The sequence below is a fragment of the Puma concolor genome, chromosome B4 (assembly GCF_028749965.1).
Source record: "Puma concolor isolate L17-30 chromosome B4, mPumCon1.1.hap2, whole genome shotgun sequence".
NCBI lineage: Eukaryota > Metazoa > Chordata > Mammalia > Carnivora > Felidae > Puma > Puma concolor.
Genome location: NC_141673.1, coordinates 86,990,649 through 87,008,812, shown reverse-complemented (window position 1 = coordinate 87,008,812; position 18,164 = coordinate 86,990,649). Strand labels below are relative to the sequence as shown.

At 38.5% G+C, this 18,164-nt stretch overlaps 1 long non-coding RNA gene across 1 annotated transcript in view; it reads right to left on the bottom strand.

Annotated features, from left to right (window-relative positions):
• Nucleotides 1–290: 290 nt before the first annotated feature.
• Nucleotides 291–18,164, bottom strand: part of LOC147579269 (uncharacterized) — a 30,945-nt gene continuing 13,071 nt past the window's right edge. Inside the window, exon 3 of the long non-coding RNA XR_015253730.1 lies at nt 291–1,859. This is a non-coding gene — a long non-coding RNA (uncharacterized LOC147579269). The remainder of the gene's footprint in view (nt 1,860–18,164) is intronic.

Genomic DNA, 18,164 nt, shown 5'->3' with positions numbered 1-18,164 from the left:
GTAGCTCAGTCGGTTGAGCGTCCAGCTTCAGCTCAGGTCATGATCTCACAGTTCATGGATCTGAGCCTCGTGTCAGGCTCTGTGCTGACAGCTCAGAACCTGGAGTCTGCTTGGGATTTTGTGTCTCCCTCTCTCTCTCTGTCCATCCCCGCTTGTGCTCTGTCTCTGTCTCTCTCTCAAAAATAAATATTAATATATATATATATAATATATATGTATATTATATATATATATATAATATATATATATTGCAAATTCATTTGAAACAGGAACCACACAAGGACCACACGTGGTATTTGAATTACATTTTTTAACATTTTTGACTGTTAATTTTTAACATTTTTGACTCTCCCTTTTATATTCATGTCATTGACTTGTGGCTGAAATAAGATGGTTCTTCTGTAGAATGTCTTCATTCCGGGTTTGTCTAATTGTTTCCTCTTTGTGCTATTTAACTGTTTCCCTTCCTCTCTCCTCCCACTAAACTAGAAATTAAACGTTAGAAACTTAGATTCAGGTTCAAGCTTTTTTGTGCGACTAGTTCACATGTTCTCTGTACTTCATAAAGTCTGGTTGTTTGGCTGCGTTGATTTTAAGACTAACAAGTGCATTCAAACAATGGCTATCTGATCCTTCTGTTATAATCATCAACTTTTCTCTTCAAGATTTTGACATCCGTTAATGGTTACTGTTTGAATCGATTACTGCTTTGAACGTCACAAAATGGTGCATTTATAATGCTACTGCCGTACCTATAGTTGCATTTGAAATTCTATAAAACCAACTTACTCTCATCAACTACGCCCCCTTAGTTAACTTGAAATAGTATACAAAACAAGACGAATAAATGTTTAGCTCTTTCTCTCTTTGATAACATTTATCCAAAATTTGAGAAAACAAATTTAAGGCACACATCCTTCACTCAGCAGTTATGCTTCTAGAAATGTTTCCTGTATATAAACTTAGACAAGTGTGGAAAGAAATATGTACAAAGATTTTTACTGTAGGATTTTTTTGTAATATAAAAAATAAATTTATGAAAATAACCAACATATTTCTCAATAAGATATTGCCTAAATAAATTACAATATATTTGTACATAAGAATACAATGCAGCTATTAAAAAGTGTGCTTCTCTTAAGAAACTAAGAAAAGGAACTTCCTGAATTTAATTTACTATCTATTGCAAAGCCACAGCAGTCATCTGATTTCATAAAGGCACTTCACATAGACATCATCTACTATCCCATTTATTCTTTAAAATAGTATTAAAAGCCCTGGACAACATAAGAAAAAGAAATAAGAGATGTAAGAATTGGAAAGGAAAAGACAAAATAACCAATATTGGTGCAGAGAATGAGGGAGTTCAGCAAGTTTGCTCAGTACAAGATCAACATGTAAAAATCAACAACCTCTAAAGCAGCAGCAACCAACTAGAAAATATGCCAGGAAATAGAATACCTTGAACAATAGCGATAAAACTACAAAATGTCTAGCAAATAATCTAACATATAATATATAGAATTTCACGAAATACTGAGTAAAGGAAAGGGCTGTGAATGAAAAACAAGAAAACAAAGGTACTGGTAAATATCAATGAAATCTGAAGTCAACATTTGGATGATGACATAGGTTTGGACTAGGCTCACCATACTGCTCACTGAAACTTCAGTTTCAGCCACAGATTCTAGCTGCTGCCCTATGTTCTGGAACAATGAATAGGGAAGGACAATAAATTTCAGGTGACAAGGGCTCTTCATATATCTGCTCCCAGCTGGCTGAAGAAGGCTTTGTGTTCAAAATCTTGGCTCATCTCATGGAATGCCCATCTGCATATCTGCCATGTGATGGATTTTGTGCTACAAGAGGCAAGTTTCACGAGTCATTAATTATACCAGATGGTGATGAAAGACTTAATAGACAACATAAATCTGCTGGAGAAACAAACATCAACAAATCACTTCAGGAAATAGCATCCATCCATATATTATTATGGACAACACTAGTTTTGCCACAGTGGGTATCAGACATCGAAGTTGGCTGGATAGTCATAAATTAAGTTATCCAGAAATCCAGATAGGAAATTCTTACTTTTACAAAATGTAAAATCTCAGAAGATTACTTCTAGCAGGAGAAACATATATTATGCCTCGATATTCAAACAGAAATATAACTCAGTGTGATACAGTCATCGTGCAGCTTGCTTGAAACCCTGTGAAAACGGAAAATTGATTAGGAACATACTTGTTACAGGAGCAGGGACCTATTATCTGTGACAGTCTTGTTCTTTTGAATAGGAAATGGTGCTAATGTACAGTAATGAGGTCAAAGTTCTATGGTCAATCCCCTGTGGGACAATTTTTTCTTTTTTGTTTTCAGGTTACATTGTATAATTTGCCCTTAAATAGGACAGAAAGGGGGTGGGAGTAGGAATGGATAAATCTATCTCTATTACTGAAAAGACACTCAAATGACTTATTCTGCAGGTGGCAGATCAGAACGATCTTTAAAATGGAAGACAGCTGGAGCTCTGTTGGTTAACGGTCTGACTTAGGCCCAGGTCATGATCTTAAGGTCTGTGGGTTCAAGCCCCACATTGGGCTCCATGCTGACAGCTCAGAGCCTGGACCCTGCTTTGGATTCTGTGTCTCCCTCTCTTCCTGCCCCTTCCCCACTTGCACTCTCAAACTCTCTCTCTCTCTCTCTGTCTCTCAAAAATAAATAAACGTTAAAAACTTATTTAAGATTGATTTTAAAAAGAAGTAAATAATAAAACAAAATGAAAGACAGACACTCATTATGAACACAAATGATACTTGTCACTCCTATCAGTGGTGGAAAACGTTAAATATTATTTCAAGCAATGTAACCTGTTGTTTTACACTTGATATGAGATATAGTACTTTAATACCATATGGGATCTAGTAACAACTCAATTCACACTATTTTCCACAGAAAATTGTGTCTTCTTTTGAATTTTCCTAGTTCAGCATTAAACATTAAAAGAACTCACAATAGTAGCTCATGGAGAAGAAATATATTCTGATGATCTTGCTAGCTTTCCCTGGATATTACAAAACATCATACTGCTAGCTCTTTTCCATAACAGACATTAGTACAATATTTTTAACACTTGACTTTCCCATTATGAGTAAAAGAAATAGCTATTAAAAACTTAATAATAGTAATGGTATACTTACTATTACTATTAGTATATAAACACTAGTATATTAAAAGTAATAGTATTTATTATGTTTAGCAATGGTTCATTAATTGAGACAGCTTGAAAATCTTTGTCAGCTTGTCAGAATTGCCACTAATCAAATTTGTCATATGGATATGTTTAAATAAGAAAATTAACACTGAACCTTATAAAACTGAAACTTTGATACTTGAATTTTAGTCATAAATTTTGAGAAAAATAAAGTTACTTTAGAAAAAAATGAATACTTTCTTTAGTCTAAACATCTAGCCCCTGGATATTTATTAGCTGTAGATAGAGAAAATGAAGCATAAGACAGAAGAAAATAAGGAATTACTGCTAACTTCTGGGATAAGCAAGGAAGGTTCTTCCCAGGGGACTCTATGTATCAGGCAGGATAGGCTAATTGCTACAGAAACCCAAGATCTCAGTGGCTTCAGCCACTAAAGGTTGGTTTCCTGCACAGTTCTGCAGGGGCTCTGAATATCACTGCAAATTTTATTAGTCAGGTCAAGACTCCCAACCATTCCTTACCAGGGCCATTCTCAGAGTCACACTTGCTGTGGGAAACCTTGAAAAATGAGATAATGTCTTCTCCATGACAAAGCACAGTCTTGCTTCTGCTTCCTATCAACATGGTGAATTCCCCAAACTCAGTGTTCCTTTTCCGTAATGTAGCCCACCACACGTGAAGACATCTCTCACGTGTCCTGTGTTGCATGAACGGAACTTGGGAAGCAAGAATAGATACAAGCCAATATGAAAAAATGGCTACTAGTTTTGCAGGGAATAGAAAGTACTTTGTCTCTGACTCAGAAGTTTTGGGTCTTCTGCCAGGATCCAAGGAACAGTAATAAGTTTACTTGCTATCTTGCAAGTAGAGTAAAATCCTAACACTTCACAATTCTTGACAGGTGGAGATTGGGGCTCTGTCTCATGCAGTCATTCAAGGGACCCAGGCATATTCCATCCAGTGGCTGTTCCAGCCAGAGTCCTTACCTAGATCTAGCTGACGGGTGAGGGAAAGACCAACATGGACTGCATAGGAAGTTTAGGGTACTGGCTTAAAAGTGGCCTATGTAATTTCCATCCACATTCCATTGACTAAAACGCAGTCATATGACCTCACCTTACTACTGGGAAGGCTGAGATATAATTTAAATGTAATTTAACTGTGTGCCCATGAGGAAAAAAAGAAACAGGGCTTGGGAAGGATATAGCAATGTCTCTGCCACAGACCATAACACTGGTGTGATAATGGAAAATATGAAATTATTTTCTCAATGGCAGCTAGTGCCTGCACAAAATAAAATTAACAAACACATCTAGAGTAATGTTTTGTTGTGGAGGAATCAGCATTTCTACAATACCATGAGATGAGGGCAAGAGTAAGAAGGAAGGTGTAGCATTCTCTATTTTTCTAGAAAATAAAGGAGGCCTACTTATCTTGATCTGAGGCCCTTATCCTATAAAGACTTGAAGCAAAAGTGGAATTAAACTTGCCAATTAAAGGTAACATAGGCTCTCTTATTTTTTAAAAGCCTATTTTAGTTTACCTTCATTTATTTCAGGTAATTGCTCAGTCATTTATTGTCTCCCCTGTCAGAGAGTATCTGAGTATAGAGGTGAAGAGAAAAGGATTCTCGGGTCTAGAGCTCTAGGCGAGGTCCAGCATTGTGCTCCTGGCCCTCCCTGAACTCTGTGAGGCCATTTCTCATCCTGCTTGGACACTGGGCATCTTCCTGGTATCTGCTGCTGAAACTCACAGAAGGGAACTTGTAGTCTTTTCTCTATCCTGATCAGATCCTTGTGCTGGTCCCTCAGTGATTTGAACTTGGCCTTGGTAGAATAGAAGAGGAACTGACTCCCTCTACTCTGGTGAGAGCATCCCTCAACCATTCCAATCTGTCACCTGGATGCACCTTGTTGGTTGTTCTTTTTCTTTGACAGGACCTGAAAGCCCAGCCTGTGCCCAGGGAAATGAGGAGAAAGTTCACGTGCTCCCATTTACCTGAACCTTATCTGATTTTGTTTTAATGTTCCACCCTAGAACTTGACCTGGAATGGGGAAGAAGGAGTCACAGATCTGAACACGTCCCCTTCCTTCTTCCTTTCCACTTACTTCTTTTCCTGGAGATCTCCCATTCTTCCCCATGTCAACTGCAGCCTTCCCACATCACAGCTTGTATTCTCCCTCTTCCTGTGCTCCCTAGTACAATTTTAAGTTTAGACTTCAAGGAGTTTGGAAATAAAGGAATCCTCTTCTCTCTCAACAAATGTTTCCTCCCAAGAGCCTGCTTTTACAAGAGCTCTAAATGCATCCATGCAATAAATAGTGTGTTCTCTGAAGCCCTGAAACCCACTGGTTCACTAGGTGGAAAGTCCCAGAACATTATAATTTAGAGGAAAGGAAAATATATCACTTCACTGTTGCAAATGTATACCTGATACATTCTCACTCTTTAAGGAAAACTGCTAAAAATATTGATAATGTTTCCTTCCCACACATACCTCCAGCATAACTTGTAATGAATATTACCTTGTGGTATTTGGGGATGTCATAGCTTTCCATTCTAGGACAATGCTAATATCTTGGATGACTTTCAAATCCAATATTACACAATCAAGTTCCAGTAATTACTTCTCTGGTCCTTTTTCTCATATGAGTGTTGAGTAGTATCCATTGTCTTAGAGCCACACTGGGACCTTCAATGTGGTTATTTTATGTTTAAAAAAAAAAAAAAGAAGAAAGCCTTTGTCTTATTAGAGTTTTAGTTTGTTTGGGGCCCCTGGGTGGCTCAGTCAGTTGAGCATCTGACACTTTTTTCAACTCAGGTCATGGTCTCACAGTTAATGGGTTCAAGCCCCTTGTCAGGCTCTGTGCTGACAGCATGGAGCCTACTTAATATTCTCTCTCCCTCTCTCTCTGTGCCTCCCCTGCTCTCTATCTCACTCTCTCAAAATAAATAAACAAAACTTAAAAAAATTAAATAAAAAAGAATTTTAAATTGTTTATGTCAGTATTACAATTAAAAGGGCAAGTTTTCTTGATTACCATTACAATTTTTCAATGAGATTTCTGAAACAAGCCTGCTCTTTGTGTTAAAAGTCTGTCTTTTAAGGTCAGAAAAACTAAGAACTGTCTTAAGTAGACAATTAGGAAATGTAATCATAGAGGTTTGCTATTCTAAACATTCTTCATGAAGAAATTGTTCTTTGTCAGAGTCGGTAGGGTGGTGACACTGGGTACATCACTGCACTGAAGTGTTTCCCTAGATTCAGGTCCCTGTCTTAGGGGAACATGGAATAGCGCACTGGCATTTGGGCAACCTTGGGTCCAAACCCAGGTGTGGAGAGAAAGGAAGAGATGAGGAGTCTTTTAAACTAGTAGTTATACTCAAGTCATGATCCTTGGGTCATGGGATCGAGCCCTGTGTTGGGTTCTGAGCTGAGTGTGGAGCCTGCTTGGGATTCTCTCTCCCTTTTCCACCTTTTCTCACACTCTCCCTCTAAGAAAAACAACAACAACAACAAACCACCACCACCACCACCACCACCACCACCACCACCACCACCACACACACACAAACAGAAAAAAACACTAGTAGTTACAGATTCAAAAGCACATCCTGGCTACACCTCTGTCAGATGGACATTAGTTTAGCCACAAACTATGAGGAATATTTTGTACTTACATATCATGAAAACATTTCCTGACAATTACCTAATATCAATGTTCTGATACTTCAGTTTGTCTTTTTAAAAATAGAATAAGCTGCCTTGTGTGTAGTAAGTTTCTTTTCACAGGAACTATTCAAACACAGGTGGTTGAGGTTTATAATTGAAATATGAAAATAGATTCCTTGATAATTTACATTTGACAAGATCTGTGGTCCTGTGGAAACTCAGTCCAAAAGACCAAAGAGACAAAATCAGTCCTTTGAATTTGAGGATGAAAAATTATGTCATTCAAAAAACAGCTTTGCTCTTAAGAATGGAAATATATTTGAGGGGAGGAGCCAAGATGGTAGAACAGCATGGAAGTTTTTTGTGTGTCTCACGTCCATGAAATACATCCAGATCAACACTAAACCACCCTGCACACCTAGAAAACTGACTGGAGGATTAACACAATAATCTGCACAACCTGAACCACAGATTTCAACAGGTACATAGCACAGAGAGGTAAACTTGGGGAGCAAGAAGCCACAGTGGTCAGGGAGGTGCTTGAGGCAAAGAGAGGCAAAGAGAGGACAGAGACGGGGGTGGGGGGAGAGAATACGGGAAAAGCACCCCTCCCCAAAAGCAGCTGGAGAGAAAGTGGAAAATTGGAAACAGCTGCAGGGGCTAAACTAAAAAGGGAGAAAGGAGAAAGGAGAAAGGAGAGGGTTTAAATTGCATTAAGACTGTAAACAAGGGGAGTGCAAAGTCTGCAACTCCACAGCTCGATACCTGGCAGTGCTCTGGTGGGACAGGTGAATCCCCAGGAACAGAGTGGGGTCCGGGAGGTTCTCGGGCCACACTGGGAAAAGCGGTTCCACTGCTGGAAGGACATTTGGTAGAGACTGTTGAAGCCACCTGGTCCCAGCAGACCCCAGAAAATGGCCACATTCACTGGTGCTGGAACAAGGTCATTAAGGGTGAAGCCTGGTGCCAGATGTGTGTTGTGATTTTCTGTAATCCCTGAAATGCTGCTGCTACACTATCTCACGAACTTTTTCTGGGGCGCGCTGGCACCTGGCTGCAGTCTCGGGACACTGGCAGCAGCAGGGTCCAGCAAGCATTCCTGGGTGCAGCTGACATTCGGCCATTGCTCATTCGGCCATTGTTCGGTAAGACCCTCCCACAGAGGGGAAGAACAGGTCAAAGCCGCAGTCCTTCAGAAGTAAGGGGATGGGGAAAACAGCCACATCTGAGACAAAACTTGGGAGAGAGCTACTGCCTGGGGCCTGGTCACGGAGAGTGAAAAAGTGGGGAGTGGACGAAAGCTGAACACAGAGGACGGGTGCATGATTGCTGATCGGGGAGAATAGACTGGGTAGCTGGCTGGCGTCATTTTCACTGCTCCTGCACATGCGTGCACACACCTATGACCACCGCAACATTCCACCCCAGTAGGCTAGCAGCTCCATCTAGTGGAGAATGGAGCCGCTACACTGAGCCCCGCCCAATTGGGGCAACCTTGCTCTTCAAGAACACAAGTCTCACTGTCTGCTTAGTTTATGGACTAGAAAGCGCTTCATAGTCTGACTTCTAGGGGAAAAAAAAGTAATTTCAGTCCTATTTCAATCTGTTAGCGGGTCCATCTATTCAATTTTCTTTCTTTTCTTTTTTTCTTTTTCACTTATTTTCTTTTTCTTGAATACAGAAAGAGAACATTTCATTTTTATTTTCAGTGTTTATTAAAAATATTTTCCTTTAATTTTTTACTATATTTTTTACTTTTGTGTAAATATTTTCAAAATCTACTTTACTTCCATCATTTTATTTTAGTCTACTTCAGTGTATTCACTTTTTCAAATTTTCAAACTATTTCCTTTTTTTTTCTTTTTTCTTTTTCATTTCTTTTCTTTGTCTTGAATGCAGAAAGAGAAAAACTTCATTTGTACTTTCAACTTCTACTAAAAATATTTCTCTTTAATTTTTTACTATATTCTTTACTTTTGTGTAAAATTTTCAAGTTCTATTTTACTCCCATCATCTCATTTTAGTCTACTTCAGTGTATTCATTTTTTCAAATTCTCAAACGACTTGCTTTCCTCTCCCCCCTGTTTTTCTCTAATCTCTCGAACTACTTTCAACACCCAGACCAAAACACACCTAGGATCTAGCATCATTTATTCGATTTGTGTGTGTGTGTATGTGTTTAATTTTTAAATTTTAATATATTTTTAATTTTAATTTTTTTTAATTTTAATTTTTCTACCTTCATAATTCCTTTTCTCCCTTCAGAATGACAAAATGAAGGCATTCACCCCAAAAGAAAGAGCAGGTAGAAACGACAGCCAGGGATGTAACCAACACAGATACAAGCAAGATGTCTGAACCAGAATTTAGAATCACGATAATAAGAATACTAGCTGGAGTCGAAAATAGATTAGAATCCCTTTATGCAGAGATAAAAGAAGTAAAAAACAGTCAGAATGACATAAAAAATGTTATAAATGAGCTGCAATCATGGACGGATGCCACGGCAGCAAGGATGGATGAGGCAGAATAGAGAATCAGCGATATAGAGGACAGTCTTATAGAGAATATGAAGCAGAAAAAAAGAGAGACATTAAGACAAAAAAGCACGATTTAAGAATTAAAGAAATCAGTGACTCATTAAAAAGGAACAACATCAGAATCATAGGGGTCCCAGAAGAGGAAGAGAGAGAAATAGGGGTAGAAGTGTTATGTGAGCCAATCATAGCGGAAAACTTTCCTAACCTGGGGAAAGACACAGACATCAAAATCTAGGAAGCACAGAGGACCCCCATTAGATTCAACAAAAACTGACCATCAACAAGGCATATCATAGTCAAACTCACAAAATACTCAGGCAAGGAGAGAATCATGAAAGCAGCAAGGGAAAAAAGTCCCTAACCTACAAGGGAAGACAGATCAGGTTTGCAGCAGACCTATCCACAGAAATGTGGCAGACCAGAAAGGAGTGGCAGGATATATTCAACGTACTGAATTAGAAAAATATGCAGCCGAGAATTCTTTATCCAGCAAGGCTGTCATTCAAAATAGAAGCAGAGATAAAAAGTTTCCCAAACAAAAATTAAAGGAGTTTGTGACCACTAAAGCATCCCTGAAAAATTTTAAGGGGATTCTCTGAGGGGACAAAAGATGAAAAAAAAAAAAAAAAAGACCAAAAGCAACAAAGACTGGAAAGAACCAGAGAACACCACCAGAAACTCCAACTCTACAAACAACATAATGGCAATAAATTCATATCTTTCAGTACTCACTCTAAACGTCAATGGACTCAATGCTCCAATCAAAAGACATAGGGTGACAGAATGGATAAGAAAACAAGATCCATCTAAATGCTGTTTACAAGAGACCCATTTTAGACCTAAAGACACCTTCAGATTGAAAATAAGGGGATGGAGAACCATCTATCATACTAATGGTCAACAAAAGAAAGCCAGAGTAGCCATACTTATATCAGAAAATCTAGACTTTAAAATAAAGACTATCCAATGGAGTACTACGTGGCAATGAGAAAGAATGAAATATGGCCCTTTGTAGCAACATGGATGGAACTGGAGAGTGTTATGCTAAGTGAAATAAGCCATACAGAGAAAGACAGATACCATATGTTTTCACTCTTATGTGGATCCTGAGAAACTTAAAAGAAACGCATGGGAGAGGGGAAGGAAAAAAAAAAAAGAGGTTAGAGTGGAAGAGAGCCAAAGCATAAGAGACTCTTAAAAACTGAGAACAAACTGAGGGTTGATGGGGGGGTGGGAGGGAGGGGGGTGTGTGATGGGTATTGAGGAGGGCACCTTTTGGGATGAGCACTGGGTGTTGTATGGCAACCAATTTGACAAGAAACTTCATATATTGAAAAAAATAAATAAATAAATAAACCAAAAAATAAATAAATAAAATAAAATAAAATAAAGACTGTATCAAGAGATGAAGAAGGACATTATGTCATAATCAAGGGGTCTATCCACCAAGAAGACTTAACAATTGTAAACATTTATGCGCCAAATGTGGTAACACCCAAATATATGTCAATTAATCACAAACATAAAGAAACTCATCGATAGTAATACCATAGTAGTAGGAGACTTCAACACCCCACTCACAACAATGGACAGATCATCTAATCAAAAAATCAACAAGGAAACAATGGCTTTGAATGACACACTGGACCAGATGGACTTAACATATATTCAGAACATTTCATCCTAAAGCAGCAGAATATACATTCTTCTCCAGTGCACATGGAACGTTCTCCAGAATAGACCATATACTAGGACACAAATCAGCCCTAAGTAAGTATAAAAAGATTGAGATCATACTGTGCATATTTTCAGACACAACACTATGAAACTCAAAACCAACCACAAGAAAAAATTTGGAAAGGGAACAAATACTTGGAGACTGAAGAACATCCTACTAAAAATGAATGGGCTAACCAAGAAATTAAAGAGGAAATTAAAAAGTATATGGAAGCCATTGAAAATGATAACACCACAACCCAAAACCTCTGGGACGCAGCAAAGGCGGTCATAAGAGGAAAGTATATAGCAATCCAGAACTTCCTAAAGAAGGAAGAAAGATCTGATACACAACCTAATCTTACGCCTCAAGGAGCTGGAAAAAGAACAGCAAATAACCCCAAACCAGCAGAAGATAGGAAATAATAAAGATTAAAGCAGAAATTAATGCTATCAAAACCAAAAAAACAGTAGAACAGATCAATGAAACCAGAAGCTCGTTCTTTGAAAGAATTAACAAAATTGATAAACCACTGGCTATTTTGATCAAAAAGAAAAAGGAAAGGATCCAAATAAATAAAATCAAGAATGAAAGAGAAGAGATCACAACCAACACAGCAGAAATAAAAACAATAATAAGAGAATATTATGAGCAATTATATGCCAATAAAATGGGAAATCTGGAAGAAATGGACAAATTCCCAGAAACATATACACTACCAAAACTAAAACAGGAAGAAATAGAAAATTTGAACAGACCTATAACCGGTAAGGAAATCAAATTAGTAATACAAAATCTGCCAAAAACCAAGAGTCCAGGGCCAGATGGCTTTCCAGGGGAATTCTACCAAACATTTAAGGAAGAGTTAACACCTATTATCTTGAAGCTGTTCCAAAAAATAGAAATGGAAGGAAAACTTCCAAACTCTTTCTATGAAGTCAGCATTACCTCGATTCCAAAACCAGACAGATACCCCACTAAAAAGGAGAACGATAGACTAATTTCCCTGATGAACATGGATGCAAAAATCCTCAACAAGATATTAGCCAACCAGCTCCAACAATACATTAAAAAAAATATTCACCACAACCAAGTGGGATTCATACCTGAGATGCAGGGCTGGTTCAATATCTGCAAAACAATCAATGTGATTCATCACATCAAGAAAAGAAAGGACAAGAACCATATGATCCTCTCAATAGATGCAGAGAAAGCATTTGACAAAATACAGCATCCTTTCTTGATAAAAACCCTCAAGAAAGTAGGGATAGAAGGAGCATACCTCGAGATCATAAAAGCCATATATGAATGACCCAACGCTAATATCATCCTTAATGGGGAAAAACTGAGAGTTTTCCCCCTAAGGTCAGGAACAAGACGGGGATGTCCACTCTCACCACTGTTATTCAACATAGTATTAGAAGTCTTAGCTTCTGCAATCAGACAACACAAAGATATAAAAGGCATCAAAATCAGCCAGGAGGTAAAATTTTCACTCTTCACAGATGACATGATACTCTATATGGAAAACCCAAAAGATTCCACAAAAAAACTGCTGCTAGAACTGATTCATGAATTCAGCAAAGTTGCAGAATATAAAATCAATGCACAGAAATCAGTTGCATTCCTATACACCAACAATGAAGTGACAGAAAGAGAAATCAAGGAATCAATCCCATTTACAGTTGCACCAAAAACCGAATAAATCTAACCAAAGAGGTAAAAAATCTGTATACTGAAAACTATAGAAAGCTGACGAAAGCCCTTGAATAAGACACAAAAAAAATGGAAAAAGATTCTGTGCTCCTGGATAGGAAGAACAAATATTGTTATAATGTCAATACTATCCAAAGCAATCTACATATTCCATGCAATCCCTATCAAAAAACACCAGCATTCTTCACAGAGCTAGAACAAATAATCTTAAAATTTGTATGGAACCAGAAAAGACCCTGAATAGCCAAAGCAATCTTGAAAAAGAAAGCCAAAGCAGGAGGCATTACAATCCCAGACTTCAAGCTATACTACAAAGCTGTAATCATCAAGACAGTATGGTACTGGCACAAGAACAGACACTCAGATCAATGGAGCAGAATAGAGAACCTAGAAATGGACCCACAAACGTATGGGCAACTAATCTTTGACAAAGCAGTAAAGAATATCCAATGGAATAAAGACAGTCTCTTCAGCAAGTGGTGCTGGGAAAACTGGCAGCGACATGCCAAAAAATGAACCTGGACCACCATTCACAAAATAAAATGGTGAATGAACACCATTCACAAAAACAAACTCAAAATGGATGAAAGACCTAAATGTAACACAGGAAGCCATCAAAATCCTAGAGGAGGAAGCAGGCAAAAAACCTCTTTGATCTTGGCTGCAGCAACTTCTTACTCAACACGTCTCCGGAGGCAAGGGAAACAAAAGCAAAAATGAACTACTGGGACCTCATCAAAATAAAAAGCTTCTTCACAGAGAAGGAAACAATCAGCAAAACTCAAAGGCAACTGACAGAATGGGAGAAAATATTTGCAAACAACATATCAGATAAAGGGTTAGTATCCAAAATCTATAAAGAACTTATCAAACCCAACACCCAAAAATCAAATAATCCAGTGAAGAAATGGGCAAAAGACATGAATAGACACTTCTCCAAAGAAGACATCCAGATGGCCAACCGACACATGAGATAATGCTCAACATCATCAGGGAAATACAAATCAAAACACAATGAGATACCACCTGACACCTGTCAGAATGGCTAACATTAACAACTCAGGCAACAACAGATGTTGGCGAGGATGCAGAGAAAGAGGATCTCTTTTGCATTCTTTGTGGGAATGCAAGCTGGTGCAGCCACTCTGGAAAATGGCATGGAGGTTCCTCAAAAAACTAAAAATAGAACTACCCCACAACCCAGCAATTGTACTACTAGGCATTTATCCAAGGGATACAGGTGTGCTGTTTCGAAGGGACACATGCACCCCCATGTTTATAGTAGCACTATCAACAATAGCCAAAGTATGGAAAGAACCCAAATGTCCATCGATGCATGAATGGATAAAGAAGAGGTGGCATATATATATGGATGTATATATGGACTAATGGAGTATTAGCTGGCAAACAAAAAGAATGAAATCTTGCCATTTGCAACTATGTGGATGGAACTGGAGTGTAATAAGCTAAGTGAAATTAGAGAAAGAAAAAAATCATATGACTTCACTTATATGAAGACTTTAAGAGACAAAACAGATGAACTTAAAGGAGGGAAACAAAAATAACATAAAAACAGGGAGGGGGACAAAACAGAAGAGACTCATAAATATGGAGAATAAACTGAGGGTTACTGGAGGGGTTGTGAGAGGGGGGATGGGCTAAATGGGTAAGGGGTACTAAGGAATCTACTTCTGAAATCATTGTTGCACTATATACTAACTAATTTGGATGTAAATTTAAAAAAATAGAAAATAAAATTAAAAAAAAAATGGAAATATATTCAATAATTGGGAAGTACTTTTATTGATTCACTTACACATTTTTCTACTTTATAACTTCCACAACACAATTATCAAACACCTCGGCTTTCACAAGGAGTATCAGCAAGACGTGACTTTACATGTAGTCAGTAAAAGACCATCAGATTTTTTTCCACATCTGCTGAGCATTCACAGTAATTTCTATTTTAGCAGCTTCCAATGATCTAACATGGAATAGAAGTCACTGCACATTTTTCTTCTGAAAAAATTATAAATATCCAAAATGTTGCTGATTCAGGAGAACTGCAGATGCCCTCAAACCTTCCTACATTTTTGCATATCCCTCGCCCAACTCCTAGTCCAGACACTGCCCCCCACCCCACTCACTACCTTGATGCCCTGCAGTGAGTAACACCAGTCATTTCTTGTTCTTGTTGCCTTGTGGTCTATAGTAGGCACCCCAGGGGAGAAGCACTTATTTGTTCTATACTTGCCTTTTCTGTCCTTTTCTTGTGACAAAAGAGGAAGCAATATAAAAGAATATTAAAATAAAAAAATAGGGGTGCCTGGGTGGCTCAGTTGGTTAAGCATCTGACTTTGGCTCAGGTCATGATCTTGCAGTTCATGGGTTAGGTTCTAGCCCCACATCGGGTTCTGTGCTGACAACCCAGAGTCTGGAGCCTGCTTTAGATTCTGTGTCTTCCTTGCCCTCTGCCCCTACTCTGCTCATGCTTTGTCTCTGTCTCTCAAAAATAAATAAACATTAAAAAATATATTTAAAAAAACTTTTTAACGTTTATTCATTTCTTGAGAGACAGAGAGAGACAGCACGAGCAGGAGAGGGGCAGAGAGGAAGACACAGAATCGGAAGAAGGCTCCAGCCTCTGAGCTGTCAGCACAGAGCCTGATGCAGGGCTCAAACTCACAAACTGCAAGATCATGACCCAAGCCAAAGTCAGATGCTTAACAAACTGAGCCACCCAGGCACCCAACATTTAAAATTTTTTTAAATAAAAAACAGGAGCAGCTGTGGTCATTCATGTTGGTAAAATGGAGCCATAGAGCTTTGTTGCAATGGCATTATTGCAATGAACTCAGAGAGTTTAAATTGAAATGATAGTTTTTCTAAAACTAGCTATGTGACTTTGGGGAAAATAATTCATTTTTCTGTGTTTCATGGAGAATATGACACAAAAATTGAGGAGAGTAAAATCCTTCTCTCACAGTATTGTTGTGAAAATTAAAAAGTTAACAGATAGATAGGGGCACCTGGGTGGTTCAGTTGATTTAGTGACCAACTCTTGATCTTGGTTCAGGTCATGGTCTCATGGTTTGTGAGATCAAGCCCTGTGTCAGGCTCCACACTGAGCATAGAGCCTGTGTGAGATTCTCTCTCCATCTCTTGCTCCCCTCCCCTGCATCAAAGTAAATAAATAAAATTTATTTAAAAAGTTAATAGAGGGGCGCCTGGGTGGCGCAGTCGGTTAAGCGTCCGACTTCAGCCAGGTCACGATCTCGCGGTCCGTGAGTTCGAGCCCCGCGTCGGGCTCTGGGCTGATGGCTCAGAGCCTGGAGCCTGCTTCCATTCTGTGTCTCCCCCTCTCTCTGCCCCTCTCCCGTTCATGCTCTGTCTCTCTCTGTCCCAAAAATAAATAAACGTTGAAAAAAAAAATAAAAAAAAAAAAGTTAATAGATACAAAGCATTCAGAGTAGTGTCTATATATAACAAGCATAATATAAATGTCAGCTATTTTTGCTGTGGTTTTTTCAGGTAGGAAAAAAAGGACAACCAGCATGAAGCTGATGTCCTACCTTCTATTATGATTTCAGTGTATTTCTTGTGATTTGGTCTTCAGGAAAACTAGTGACTCACTCAATTCACCTTGAGGTACTCACGTTCCCTTTTCAATGATTGCATTTTCTTAGAGCTACCCATCAGCCAATTGAGGCAATTATTATATGACCCCTTAGCTTTCTTTACATTTACAGTTTGACATCCCTAAAACCCACCTCTTATATTTTCATAGTAAATGGAGGATTATAAAATTTATACCCTAAGGTTACAGCCCACAAATTTAACTCTAATAACACTGTATAAGCCAGGAACTGTCCAAATTACAGTCAACAAATAATAACCAAGAATGTTAATGCTAATAGAATTAGTTTGACAACCCCAAGAAAATATTTAAAAAATATAATTTATATGTCTAAACTCCATGAAGAAATATTCTAAGAAATACTTAAATTTTCATACACTGGGAAGCTAATCCATGTGAAATATGATAATGCCCAATTAGGCAGGATTTTTTAAAACTGGCCATTTAAAGTTCCAAAATTCTTTTCTCTTTAGATAAACCCAGGTGTTCAATTTGGTCAGCATTTCCATTGTTCTAGGAAGAGACCTGAAGGCTCCATATCTCCCAGGTTTTCCACAGGAATGCTAACTGGCAGTGACAAGTAATAGCAGCTGAAAAACAAGTCTCCCAATGGACTGTGAGAGTCTTCAGTTCCTTCTTCCCCTGGCACCTGCACAGAAGAATGGCCCCTTTGCACTACGTGAGTCTCTAGGTTCTTACATATTTGACTGATGACCTGAGAACAATCCATGATGTCCTACCAATCTGAGCAAATGGGGTACTAAGCAATTACAATGATTGAAGGAGATAAATGTTATGAGAAAGCCATAGAAGCCAAGAGAAGACAGGGGTCTGAGCAAAGCAGAGTGGTAAACAGTGTCCAGAGCTGCTGAGACTAAACATTGCTCAAGATGCTTTTTAATCATCTCTTGGATCTATGGTTTAGGTCATCCACCTTGTAAGCACAGTTTCCGGGGAAAGGTAAAGGTGGAATCAGATTTCCACGGATGGAAGAATGAATAGCAAGTGAGGATGTAAAGAGAGAAAAATAGGGCACCTGGATGGCTCAGTCGGTTAAGCATCCAACTCTTGATTTCGGCTCTGGTCATGATCTCACAGTTTGTGAGATCGATCCCTGCCTCGGGCTGTGTGTTGAAAGTGTGGAGCCTGTTTGGGATTCTCTCTCCCTCTCTCCCACTCACCTTCTCTGTCTCTCTCTCAAAATAAATTTTTTTTAAATAAAATTAAAATTTAAATTTTTTAAAAAGAGAGCAAAGTATATTACTTTCTCAAGAAGTTTGTTTGACGAAGGGAGGCCCAGTAGCTAAAGACCGACCTAGGGAAGAGGGGGAACAAGTTTATATGTTAGAAGAAAAACAAATAGAGAGAAAGCTTGAAAATAAAAGGGATGGGCTAGAATTAGGGAGAGTTTTAGGAAGAAACTAATGGATGAGATTTACAATTCAGCAAAGGGACTGGCCAGAGAAAGAGGAGGGCTCCCCCCATCCTCTGGCAGAGTGGGGAGCAGTATATAAAGTTTTAAAAAGCTATTGAGAGGAAGGGGAAAGGGAGCCGGTCAGAGACAGGACAAGGTCTACTATGTAATGCTCGTTGTCCAGCTCACATTGTTCCAACACCAGTTTGCAAGAAAATGGGAGACGGCTAGCCTGGTCCAGAGTTGGGATC